General features: G+C 46.5%; 2 long non-coding RNA genes across 3 annotated transcripts; both read right to left on the bottom strand.

Annotated features, from left to right (window-relative positions):
* Positions 1–4,499: 4,499 nt before the first annotated feature.
* LOC120381198 lies at positions 4,500–7,944 on the bottom strand. 2 transcript variants are annotated; one of them, XR_005587971.1, is made up of 4 exons: positions 7,749–7,944; positions 7,494–7,631; positions 7,152–7,263; positions 4,500–4,754 (listed from the first exon to the last, which is right to left on the bottom strand). It is a non-coding gene; the product is annotated as an uncharacterized LOC120381198 (long non-coding RNA). The 2 variants fall into 2 exon arrangements; XR_005587970.1 differs by lacking the exon at positions 7,494–7,631.
* Positions 7,945–11,406: 3,462 nt separating this feature from the next.
* On the bottom strand, positions 11,407–12,927 carry LOC120381202. The gene is made up of 3 exons (XR_005587974.1): positions 12,541–12,927; positions 11,630–11,765; positions 11,407–11,461 (listed from the first exon to the last, which is right to left on the bottom strand). It is a non-coding gene; the product is annotated as an uncharacterized LOC120381202 (long non-coding RNA).
* Positions 12,928–12,959: the final 32 nt, after the last annotated feature.

Below are 12,959 nucleotides of genomic sequence, written 5' to 3'. Positions count from 1 at the left end.
CCTCTCACAAGCACAGAGTCCCAGTGTAGCAGAAAATGTTTAACAACATGAGATAAATGACATCAGCATTAAATTGGGAAAACACCTCAACTAGAGTTCATAGACCAAACCATGAGCAAAGACCCACCTCAGGAAATTGGGCCGTGTCCTTTCCCTTGGGTTCTTGAGTCCAGCAACCCAAAAATCACCCAAAAGACCCCAAAGTCCAACACACCAAATGTCTCTGTCCCGGGTCAGCACAGCCCCAGAGTTCAAGAGTCTATCTGCAGGGTTTTACCCTCCCCAGCCTGGGTGGAAATGGGGGGCATGGTATTAAGGGGCACCTTACGTGGTCCAGGGACGACTGCCCTGCCTCTCCGTGGGGTTCTGCTTCCGCCTTCCCCATGAACTGCTCCGCTCTACCAGCCACTCCATTCTGCTCCTCCAGCCATCCCTGCAAACTGCTCAGCTCCACTCTGCCAGCTGCTCTGCTCCACCAGCCATCTGTGAGCCACTCCAGCCACCCCCGCAAACTGCTCAGCTCCACTCGCTGCATGGGCCACTCCAACTGCCCCACAAACTACTCTGCTCTACCAGCTGCTCTGCTCCACCAGCCATTCCATGAGCCACTCCAGCTCTCCCCACAAACTGCTCTGCTCTACAATATAGCTTCAGACTCCCCCCCTAGTTAACACAGCACTCAGTGATTGCAGCCCTTAGTAACTTTATCGATTTTAGCTCATAGTAGGGGAGCCCCAGTGCTAGTGCACAACTAGCCAAAAGCAAGTTTAGCTTAGCATCCTCTTGCTAGACTCCTAGTGGAATCGAAATTAGCTCTGCTATTCAACAGTGGAGAGGATACAACTGGTGTTTCAAGCTGACATGCAGGGCCTACACCACCAAGTACAGGCACCACCTGCCTCCACCCTCTCTCCAGTCACTGGGTTTTGGAATCCATGTCCCTTGTCTAGCAAGTGCTACTTAGTTGATGAGACCCTCTGTCATAAAACAGTTTCATAGTCCTTCATTCACATAATCAGGGTAACACCACTTTATTCCTCCTGCCCCAATAATAGAGAAATTGGGGATCCTACGGCTGTCAAAGTGACCATCTTGGTGTGCCGTGGGCTCATGCTAGGCGGGGTGGGTGTGCCTATGCAAACAAGATCAGCCCCTCAAGTTCTGTTCCACACTCGCCATAATTCACCACCAGATGTCAGGGTAGAACTCATCCTGACTCTGCTTACAGTTACTTTGCAATTACATCCTCTGTCGATAATTTTCCTATGTCTTCTGGGATTCCCGTCTCACCCTTCCTACGCCATCCTCAGTCCAACAGGCAGACAGGTCAACCAGATTTTAGAGCAACACCTAGATGTTATATCGACCACCATCGAGATGATTGCTCCTCACTATTACCCTATACAGAGGTAACTCTGGTGTTGCTTCACTGCACTTTGGGGGGAGAGCTGATCAGTGAAATAGAACACCTGCCTTTCCAGACATAATCCATTGTCCAAAATTCCTCTTCATCCAAATGAATGCCACCTCCTCTTTCTTCTCCAGGTCCATATACATGACCCAGCTCACCACAAAACCCATCAAATGGGGAAAAAGTCTCCAGGCTCTGGCAAAGTACATAAAGGTTTTAGCTGACAGTTGAGGGAACCAAATAATCAACTCAACTTCAAACTACCATAATTTGAGCAAAGATAAAAACATGGTCCTCAAACTTTCCATCTCACTTAACTTCTCTTTGTTGCTAATGTTGACCTAACACATGCCTGTGTGGTTTGAAACAACTCAGAGCTAGACCCCCAGATTTTCCAGAGCTCTGCTTCATGTTCTGGGGAAACAGAGGCTCACAGGTAGGTTCAAGCCACCTTTCTACTGACCCAGGCAATCTCTTAAACTGCCTGGGGCCAAGTTTTAACTTTCTGTGCCAGGTAGCTACTCCCAAGATGCTGCTGGCCATGATTGCAAGAGCACATCATGCTCCAGTCCCACCTCTCATACCTTTGCCATGCCCCCCTCCTGGTCCTTAGCCTGCCCCAGGATGCCTCCTAGTATTTACAAGGGAATCTTCAGCTGCCGCTTTAAAGCAACATTTAGTTCCCTTTTTGCCCTCTGAGCCAATGCAGTGGGTCAAAGGGGACATACAAGGAAGTAAGGATCTGGGCCATCCAATTTCAACATTGTGAATATTTCTTTCACATCAGTCCTGCACACATGCATTTCTAAATATTAAACACTGTTTCTGTGTGAGTTCCCATATTTTTCTTAACAAATTTAAATGATTCCTATTAAAAAGTAATCAATTTTATGAAGAGACTGGTATCTTCCTTACAGGGTAGATTTACACTATGGCCCCAAACCTGAAATCTTTTGAGTAGTAATTCCTTTTAAAGCCTAAATTCTGCCCTCAGTTACAACCATGGTATTCCCATTGCATTCAATGGAAGTTTAACCTGTGTATCTGAGTGCAGAATGAGGCCTTATACTCAGTCTCCAATCTGTGCTTTCTGCTCAGCTGCACTCTGTGCAGGACGTGACAGGAAAGGAGAAAAGTATCTGTATACCACCTTTATATTCTCCCCATCCCCTGGGCTGCCATAAAGTAGAGCAGCCTTAAAGCAGCTCAGCTCACACTGGCTTGTAATAGTCACCAGATAGGAAGGATGGGGGCCAGATATTGCACATCAATAGGAGGAGTAGCCTGACTTGATATGAGAAGATAGGCAGCACTGAAATTCATGCTGTTTACTTTCCTTAGCACTTCAAAATGTCTTTTGGAAATACTCTTTAAGGAAGCACCACCAAAGAAACCAGGCAGCTTTTAGAAGCAAATGTAATCATGGTATTAGCATTGCCATTGTCTACTGTCACAAAATGTAGTGGTGTGATATCCCTTCAGACATTTACAGTCATCTCTACTGCTTGGTCCACTTCCTCATGCCTCAGTTTGTTGGTATAATTCACCATCCTAAATGCAAGGAAAGTGCAGGACATACATGTTAATATGCAGTGTTGTCATAGCCGAGTTGGTCCCAGGAGATTAGAAAGATAAGGTGCGTAAGGAATTTTTTTATTTGGACTAACTTTCAAGTTGCTTCCAACTTCCCACTTACAAGTTGGTCCAATAAAAGCGATGATCTCACCCACCTTGTCTCTTTAATAAATGTTAATAGACAGCTACTCAGAGTTGTGGCTTGTGAGCTCAGAGGGCTGTATTCTCTGGCCCACCAAGTTCATTTTGCACCATGTAACTAGCACTCAGTGAACTTAAACCAGCTGCAGCTTGATGTTAGAGAATTCCTCCTGTCTAAGGGAATCACCGCAGGTATATGGCTGGTGATGGCAGTATAGCTGCCTCCCATGCCAGTGTAGCTCCTGGATCACTGTTGTAATCTACATTGTTTTATATGTAAATTGCAGCTAGTTACACCCATGTTCAAACAAACTGTCCCTCTCTTTGGAGTAATCGCTCACTCTCATTATTGTAGTGCTGTGTTGTAAGTCAGCCGTTCTCAACTGCGGGCCCACGGCCCACTGGACCCCAATCCCTCTGCTCTGCGGGGCAAGTCTTGAGCCCCCCCACATCCTGTGGAGCTCCTGAGCCCCCCAGTCCCAGCCCCATAGGGCAGAATCCTGCCCGTAGCTGAAGCCCAGAGGGCCCCCCCCCCCACATCTGAATCCTGGAGGGCCTTCCCTCACTGGGTCATGGAGTTTCTATAGCATGTTGGGGGCGGGACGCTTCAAAAGAAAAAGATTGAGACCCCTCATTGTAAACAACACCCTAAAACATCCATCTGGGCACCACAAAATAGTTATTAGCCCTTCTGTGATGTGCAGCAGCCAATCTCTATCTGTAACATCAGTCAACATCTTGCCCCAGTGAGGTTAGATTTGGGATTTAGCTTAATAGCTTCTCTGATGAAATATGGCATTTCATGATCACGTCAGTAGACATTGTTCAGTGCATGCCATCCCCAACACAAGACCAGCCCTCAGAGATTTATTACTACTGTGACTCACTCTCCTTTTTCTTCACAAAGCCACATACTGCAGCTCTCTCTCTGGGCTCAGGCTGTGTTCTGACACAACAAAATGCCAACTGCAGCCAGAGCAAGTTTTGAGGATACCAAGGGGTGCACGGAATGCAGGACAGACTCCTCAATCCTCATTCAGGTAAATTCCTCCTGACTTCTATTCTGCTTAACTAAGGGCTGCAGACATTAGCTCATAGCACTGGGTCCCTCTGCCCTTACACTGAACAGTTCTCCTGGAAGTTGTAAACAAGTTCCAGGCAGAACCAGTTTTCCTAAGGGGTTTCCCAAGCCCCAAGCAGGGGCTGTCTTTTCTAAGGGGTTTCCTGGGCAAGCGTATAAAAGGTGCCCTGGACACAGCCTCAGGGCTGTCCATCTGAGTGGCAGCCAGGGATGGTCATGGGTCACAGGTCTTACTTGCAGCCTGATCGGAAAAGAGATGAGAGAAGGAGAAGAACCACCACTTGCCTTTGTCACCATCCATCACGGTTCTCCTGTGCATTCAGACAGCGTGTACTGAGCAGAAAGAACACTCAGTGCAGGAGATGAAGGGACTGAGTTAAACTGCAGATGTCAAGTTCACATACTTCCATTTTCAGTAACTAATCTCTTAAGCCAGTGGGGATGGCCAGGGTACAAAAGTATTCCTGTAGATCAGCATGTGATTATTTGTATTCCAGTACTGCATCATAGTCCCACTCACAGACCAGATTCCCATTGTGCTAGGACCTGTACAAACACAGAACAAGATGGTCCTTAACTGCCATTAATTAACACATATTAACAGCACAACAAACAGACAAGAGAATAATAAAGCAAGCAAAAAAGCCCCCTTTGACCAGGTACCAGCATATAACTAATATAAGGCTACATATTTAAGGAACTTTCTCCCTGATTCAGGGTCTGATGTAACTAAGCCCCGCTGTTCCATACCATTGTGTAAACTGGGGACTTGTATAATTGCACAAGTATACAGCAGCACACAGTTGAGGCCTACTTAATTTTTAGTACATTAACAGGAGGCCACTCTTCAAGAAACTAAGGGCTTGGTCAGCACAGAGAGTTTGCCTGTCTCTGTGCTGGGGTTATGCACCCCTCAGGGTCTACACCTGGCTCCATAAAATTGGGCCTTTCAAAAATGCAGCATTGTGTAGGAGCACAGGTAATTGTAATAATGCTTGTCCATTGCAGCTGTTAACATCAGGGCAAGGCATCCACATATAGGTCCACTACGGATGGACCAGTGATAGGAAGAGTGTTTGTGCATGTGACAAGTAACACCACGAACTATGTAATGCCACAGAACAAATTAAGATCTACAACAGAACAACATTATGTGTGGCAAAGCCATGACAAATACTGTGCAGGCATCAAGCAGCTCATAAATTAGCACATCACCCAAACACTGCCTGAGCTTGATTTAGATCTTGGGCAATAGCAGACCCTCAAAAAGAGGCCACAGCTTTACACCCATGATCACTGTGGTGTTAATTGGCTGCATTTTACAAGAGCTGCATCATAGGTTGACTCTGAGTGTCTTTACAGGGGGCCAGGTTTTCACCACACAGGCACAGACACACAGAGTGTTCTGCAGCAGTGTTAGCTGAGCTACAGCAATGAGCAGTGGGATCCTAGAGCCAACCCTGAACTTTATTATTCCACACAAATGAGAAATGTCTTAAAACCATGGAGCTTTCCTTTTGGGCCCTATAATAGGGATCCACTCACCTTTTGAGAGCCTCTTAGTGGCTGGGTCTGGTACCACAATCCTTTTCTCACCCCTGGGGAACCCTGCCAGCCGACCTCAGTGAGTCTTCTGTGGCTCAGGACTCTGGCTAAGTCCCAAAGTCCAAATGAACCCCTCTGGGATAGTCAAGAACAGTCCCATTGCCCTCACTAGGGTCTCCAGCCCCAACTCTGGGTCCTTGAAATTCTGCCCTTTGTCCAAGCTCTCCATAAGCATTTTCCCCCTTCATGGGGCTTATGCCACTGTAGATGGTAGGGGAACTGGGCCTGCCCATAACTCTGGCTTCCAAACCATGGACCCTGTAAACAGTAGCTAGGCACTGCTTTTTTTCAATGCATTGTTGCTTCTTCCTAACAGCCACTTTCAGCTTCACTCTCACCTCAGGGTTAAAGTTCTTAAGGACTCTCTTCCTGCAAACACAGCTTAAACAAATGCTTCCAGAATCAAACTCTAGCTATCCCCTGACTTTCTGTGACCGGAGAGCAGCACCCTTTCTTGCTCCTCCAGTTCCTGCCAGGAACTGATCTGTTAAGGCCCTGCAGCTCCTTTTAGCTGAGCCTGATGGGCTCTGATTGGCTGCTTTCCTGAGGCCTCTCTAGACAGACCCAGATTTGTGGCTCTTTTCCTGGGGCAGGGTGTAGTAGGACCACAGGGCCTCTTGTAAAAAGCCTCAAAGCCCAGGTACAGCCCATCACAGGCACAGATCGATTGTTTTTCTTAGAACCAGATAAGCCCCTAAGATAGTTGCTTAGCATAAGTGGGAAATATGATGCAGATGTTAGAGGAAGGCTGTGGAAAGGGAGGATGGTCCAGCAGCCTAGGATTTCATGTGTGACCTTGGGCAAGGCACTTAGCCCTTCTGTGCATCAGTTCTCTGCCTGTAAAATAGAAATAGTAGTGCTTCCCTACCTCCCAGGAGTGTTGTGGGGATACATACATTACAGAGTTTTGAAGTACTCAGATACTACAGTAATGAGAATCTAAAATAGATGTGAATGTGTTTGTATGTTGCTTATTTTATAGTATTAGGACACTAGGTTCATTCAGAAGATCTGCTGAGCTAAACCAAAATCAGGAGCTGTTGGTTAGTATCAGCACTAGGACTTGACAGAAGAGATCCAGTAATTCAAACTCTGTATCTCTCTCAGCCAGCACCTGTGGTTGTGTAGCTAGTATAGCCAATAGCAGCAATAAAAATATCTGAGAGAGAATGACTCCAAAAGGTAGAATGAAGTTCCTGGCCAGGTTTCCATATAAAGGAGGATCCATTCTACTATCTAAAATGACAATTACTCTTATGAAGTGAACTGTACAACTCCCAAAAGAAAGGCAGACAACAGTCTAATGATTAAACTGCTCTTCAGAGCCCTGTGTTTCACCTGGGCAAGGAAAGCTGTGCTAGTGACTTGGCGGTTTTCTGTTGGGGAATTCACCCAGGGGAGGAGGCTCTGGATGATCTCAGGTGTTATTAGTCCAGATCTTAGCAGAACACTGGAAGACAAAAGAAACCACTTATGGGGTTGATTGCACACTTCAAAAACTCAGCTGATCTGAGCAGACAGCTCTGATATCTATGGGTGGGAGCTGTGTGTTTCCACCCAGGGCACCCCCCCCCCAAAGCTATAAACTGGAGTTTCCCTCTCAGCCACTCTATTTGCTACTGATTCCCAAGGATAAAATGATGCCAGAGTGTGTCTGCTGGTGAGGTAAACGTGTCTTACCTCACCAGCAGACACACTCCCTCATGGTGAGTCTGAGGGTTTTCAAGCAGACTCCATGTTCTCTGCTCCCTGAGTGCTCTCACCAGTCTCTCATTCCCACCCTTGAAAAGCACAGACTCTAATACTTGGATAGAAAGCCTGGGGAAAGAGAGGCAGAGAACTGCAGCAATCAGTCCAGTTGAGAACTGCTGGTGTAGAAGACCCCTACAAACCTTCCAACAATCCCAGCATGCAGAAAAAACAGCCTTTGCTTACCTGATAGGTTTAACAGCAAAAGAGTCTTCAGGAATTTATATGGGAGCAAGCCCAGGTCTGGCAACAACTCCCCCAAAGTTTGCTGAGTCCTGTGACAGGAAATGGAAACCAGGCACAGGAGATCAGACTCTGTAAAATGGGACCTGCAAACAACCCTGATGTGTTTTTGGTTACTCTTAAAGGAGTTGCAGTGAGACCTCATAGGGACAGAATAATGTGGGCCCTTCGACTGACACCCTATTTAACCAGAAAAGCACATATAGGGCTCTTAGTGATTAGCGGGCAAGAGATTATGACATAATTAAGGCAGCCATGTTGGACCAGGTGGGGCCTCTCCACAGAAAAGTACTGCCAGAAATGTAGAGTTGAAAAATGGATTGAGGGATTAGGCCTCTGTGCATTTGGACAGAAATTAAAAGATTGGGCCACTCATTGGTAAAGCCAGATACTGAAACTGGGGGAGATCATGGACTGCATGATTCTGGAAGTTTCTTCAGAGTCTCCCTGAGCATACCTGAGTATGGGTTACGTGGCGCCAGCCAGTTAATCTGGACCCCGCAGTTAAAGTTACAAAGGAATTGCAGAGGCTGACATTCCCAGAGTGAGTCAGTGGTTTAAGGGACTAGATTTGAGAAGGACCAGAGTGCCTTCAGCTGGGAAGGGCAGCAAGAAGCAGAGGAAGGCGCCTCAAGGAACTGTAGTGGGAGCTTGGCCTACAGTGTGCTTCCGACATGGACGTGAAGGACAGCTAAAAAGAGACTGTCCTAAAATGGGCTGTGGGTTTGCACAGTTTTGTGGCTGGGACAAGACTCCCAGACAGGGAAGAAAAAAGAAAGTAGCTACCATATTGGTCTGGGTAGGGAGGAGCCACCAAAGGGACTAATGGACACAGTTTCATCCTGTTTGCTAATCAGGCAGGAGTTAGTGAAACCCCACTGGATATTTCCCAGAGGTAGGATCAAAACTGAATATGTACATGGGGATAATAGATTCTGCCCAATGGCAGAGGTGACTCTGGAAATCAAGGGTAAGTTTAGGCAGATACATGTAGGGATAGTGGATGGATTGCCCCACTGCCTTCTCCTGGGCATGGACTGGGATCCCTTTCTAACAGGGACACCAAGGCATGTATGGAGGCCCAGGAGGGTGGAAATAAAACCTGCAGGGCCAGGTAAAGAGGAAATATATGTAAAGGGGCTGGAGGAACCTAGACACGAAAGTACAAGCCACAGAGAAGGTGAGGATGGAGAAGTCCCCTGAGAGACAAGAGGGAGGAGAAAGAAAACAAAGGTCAAGAGTAAAGGTGACTTAAGATCATCCATTGGGGTCAAACAGTCATCAGAGCCCTTACCACCAGGATCTCAGGAGCAGGCATCCCTAGAACACTTTGGAGGGACTCAAAGCAGTCTGTGTTCATGGAAGAGGCTGGGGCACAGCATACTACCCCGTCACATATAGGTACCTAAATCTGTCCTGCGCATGGGCCAACAGCACGAGCAGAATATACACTTGTGTCTGCAGCGCCAGAATTCACATAGCTTGGTACCCATCCATGGGAACAAATTTGAGTTTTGTGGACAAAACTTAGGCACCTATGCTTGAAAACCTGACTCACTGTGGCCACTACATAAGATCAGTCTTACTGGGTCAGTCCAATGGTCCATCTAGTCCAGTATACTGTCTTCCAACAGTGGTCAATGCCAGCTTCTTCAGAAGAAATGAACAGAACAGGGCAACCATGAAGTGATCCAATCCCTGTTGTCCAGTCTCAGCTTCTGGCAGTCAGAGGCCTAGGGACACTCAGAGCGTGGGGTTGCATCTCTGATCATCTTGCCTAATAGCCATTGATGGACCTGTCCTCCATGAATTTATCTAATTCTTTTTTTAACCCAGTTATACTTTTGGCCTTCACAACATCCCTTGGCAATGAGTTCCACAGGTTGACCGTGTGTTGTGTGAAGTCGTACTTCCTTATGTTTATTTGATACCTGCTGCCCATCTGTGAACAAAGTTTAGATCCTGGTTTCCTAGGAAAACTCAGAGACATTATAAAACCATGAAGTCTGTAATTTGAGCACCTTGTTGGCACAGAATAAAGAAACACAACAATAATAGAATCTAATAAGGTTGTGAGATTGGTGAGAAATGTACATTAATGGGCTACCAGAGCTGAAGTCAACTGATGACTCAAGAATCACTCAGTGTTAACTGGTGAGGGTCATGGAGTGGGTGCCACGGGGTATGGTATGTACATTCTAGTTCACTGAAAGATTGCCATATGAGTCTCAAAGAAAAGCCCATGTCACCAAGATCATTATGAAATGTACATATGCTGTGTAAAGAGTCATGTCTATGCATTGAAAATTACATTCTTATGATCTATGTCTAGGGACTAGTCACCAGGAAAGATGAAAAAATGGTTTTCTTTCAGCCTGTGTATGACCCATAATAACTTAACAAGAGGCACTTCTACTGTATCAAGACAGTTCACTTGCATGTGAATTTCAAAGAGATGTATTAGACTAGCAATCATCAACTCAAAAATGAACAATAGATGCTAACTGTATTTGTCTGTGGTTATCTATACCCGGTTAGAAGTTTCACAATGTAACTAAATTAGCTTGTAGATGCTAATTCCCTTTCATGGCTTAATTGCCTTAATTATGTGTGCAAGGTGTTCAGTTAACCTTAAAATCAAAGATATAAGACACTTCAGGAAACCAATCATTTCTACATTATCTTCAGCTTAACTATCTGTGTTATAATGGAAGAACGGCTTATTACCTTATGTGAATGAATGTAACTAGTTTACTGTGTATGCACAGGAAATAGAAGATTATCTTCAAAGCAAAGTACAAGAGGCCATCTGCATTGGGGGAAGGGCCTTCTGTGACAATTTCTGTGAGGTAGGCTTGTCAGCCTGGTAGAATAGCTATAAAAGAGAAGGCTCGGGCCTGATCCTATCATTTCTAGTCTGCTTAAACATTGAACAGGGACAGTGTAAGCCATAGGACAGAGATCTTCCAAATAATCATTTGGAAGAACCTGGGAAATGCCTGGAAAAACTAACAGACTTTACATCTAAGCTGCCTTTGGATTCTGATCTGTTGGGATGATTCCAGAGAGACTTTTACAAACCAGCAGTTTATTCCATCACTGTTGTGATCCTGAATTATGAACATTGAAAGTCACTTGTCTGGATATTGATCTTTTAACCATTTGTAACTCTCTTCTTTCTTTTAACAATAAATCTTAGATTTAGTTATTAAGGATTGGCTGACAGTGTGATATTTGGGGAAGACCTGAGATTCACATTGACCTGGGGATAAGCATCTGGTCCTTTATGATCAGTGAACCCCACATATGGTGAATCAGGTTTCCAGTAACCCCTCGCTATATTAGACATAGAATATCAGGGTTGGAAAGGACCTCAGGAGGTCATCTAGTCCAACCCCTGGCTCAAAGCAGGACCAATCCCCAGACAGATTTTTACCCCAGTTCTCTAAATGGCCCCCTCAAGTATTGAACTCACAACCTGGGGTTTAGCAGGCCAATGCTCAAACCACTGAGCTATCCCTCAAGAAACAATCTCCACCACGGTTCAATGGTCTACTCACTTCAAACATTTCCTGGAACCAGTCTGTGGTTGGTTCTTCCTCCAGCAAAGTCTCCATTAGCTTGCCAAGGGCTTCCAAGGACCTCACGTAGAGTGACTGAAACCAGAAGAGAAGGAGTGAGGCTCAGCACAGATCATTTGTGTGTGTGGGCCGGGGAAAGCTAACCATAACCTTGCCAGGGAGGCCATGTGTGACTGCCATCACCCAGTGCCTGCTGGGCAGAAATACAGTGGATGGTGCCAGAGGAGAATTGTTGTCACGTACTTGTATATGCAGAGCATCCTTTGCTGTCTCGCCTTCCTCTTTCATCATCTCCAAGAGAGGAAGGGGAAATAAACTTCTGAAGCACTGATAAAGGAGCTCACGGTTTTCCTCCATGGTCAGAGATGGTTTGAGTTTGCTGGCAGAAGAAAGATAGAGAGAAAAGTCATGCATTAGACTCAGTACCAGCTCCAAGTAAAAGAAACGGGTCCAATGACTTGAGAGTGTCCCAATCTAGAACCCCAAATGTGAACAAGCCTTCACTTTGCACCTCTCTTAAGTTTTGGCTCATCTAGAAGTAAAGCTAAAACTTCAAGTCCCCTTTTTAGAGAAACCCACAAGCTTCCTTCCCCCTGCCAGCTAGCCAGACACCTCCCTCCCCATCTGAGCTCTGCTCCATTGTACTGCATGCCCCACAACCTCCAATCTTGTGTCTTTCAAGCACAAACCCCCAAATGGACACATTCAAATCCTTAAGAATTAAAGTCCTGCTGGTGAGCAGCATGTGAGCCACAGGGCCACCCAGAGGATTCAGGGGGCCTGGGGTCTTCGGCGATGGGGAATTGCCGCTGAAGACCCAGCACTTCGGCAGTGTGTCCTGGGGTGGAAGGGCCCCCCGTCGCCGAATTGCCGCCGAAGACCCGGAGCAGAAGAAGCTCCGGGGGCCTGGGCCCTGTGAGAGTTTTCCAGGGCCCACGGAGTGAAGGACCCCGCTCCAAGGGCCCTGAAAAACTCTCGTAGGGGCCCCTGTGGGGCCCAGGGCCTGGGGCAAATTGCCCCACTTGCCCCCCCCCCCCGGGAAGCCCTGGTGAGCCAAACCCTGCAGGTATTAAGCTGCTCCCAACCTGACACTCATGAATTAACAAAATTAGAAGGTATCACAGTGCCAGGAAATATGGCAGAAAATAGCCCACCTCAGATGTCCAATGGCCAAAATTGCCTTGTAGCGAACTGGAGATACCAGGGAATCCAGTGGTTCCTTTTTAATGAAGTCCTGAAATGCATGAATAGGGACATAAAAAAATGGGAAATGGATTTGAAAGGCAGAGAGGCCTTCCTCTCACACCCTGAAACAGGGCCATATGCCAGACCTGGAATAAACAGACACCGTGCCCAGCAGGCTCTCTGCCTCAGCAATGGACCGTAGGACCATCTGCAGGCTGTACAGAGGACGGAAAGAGAACTCACCAGACACAAGCCATTCCTTCCAATTACAGCCCACAATATGTCAGCATCCCTGCCAAGCTCAGAGTGGACCCAGCATTCTGGGTGCCATGCAGGTAGCTCATGAGACTGCAGTAGTACAGTCACCGCCATTGGATAAAATATCATC

The sequence above is a fragment of the Mauremys reevesii genome, linkage group 13 (genome assembly GCF_016161935.1).
Source record: "Mauremys reevesii isolate NIE-2019 linkage group 13, ASM1616193v1, whole genome shotgun sequence".
Taxonomy (NCBI): domain Eukaryota; kingdom Metazoa; phylum Chordata; order Testudines; family Geoemydidae; genus Mauremys; species Mauremys reevesii.
The sequence above is the reverse complement of the archived record's forward strand: the minus strand, read 5'-3'. Positions and strand labels throughout refer to the sequence as shown.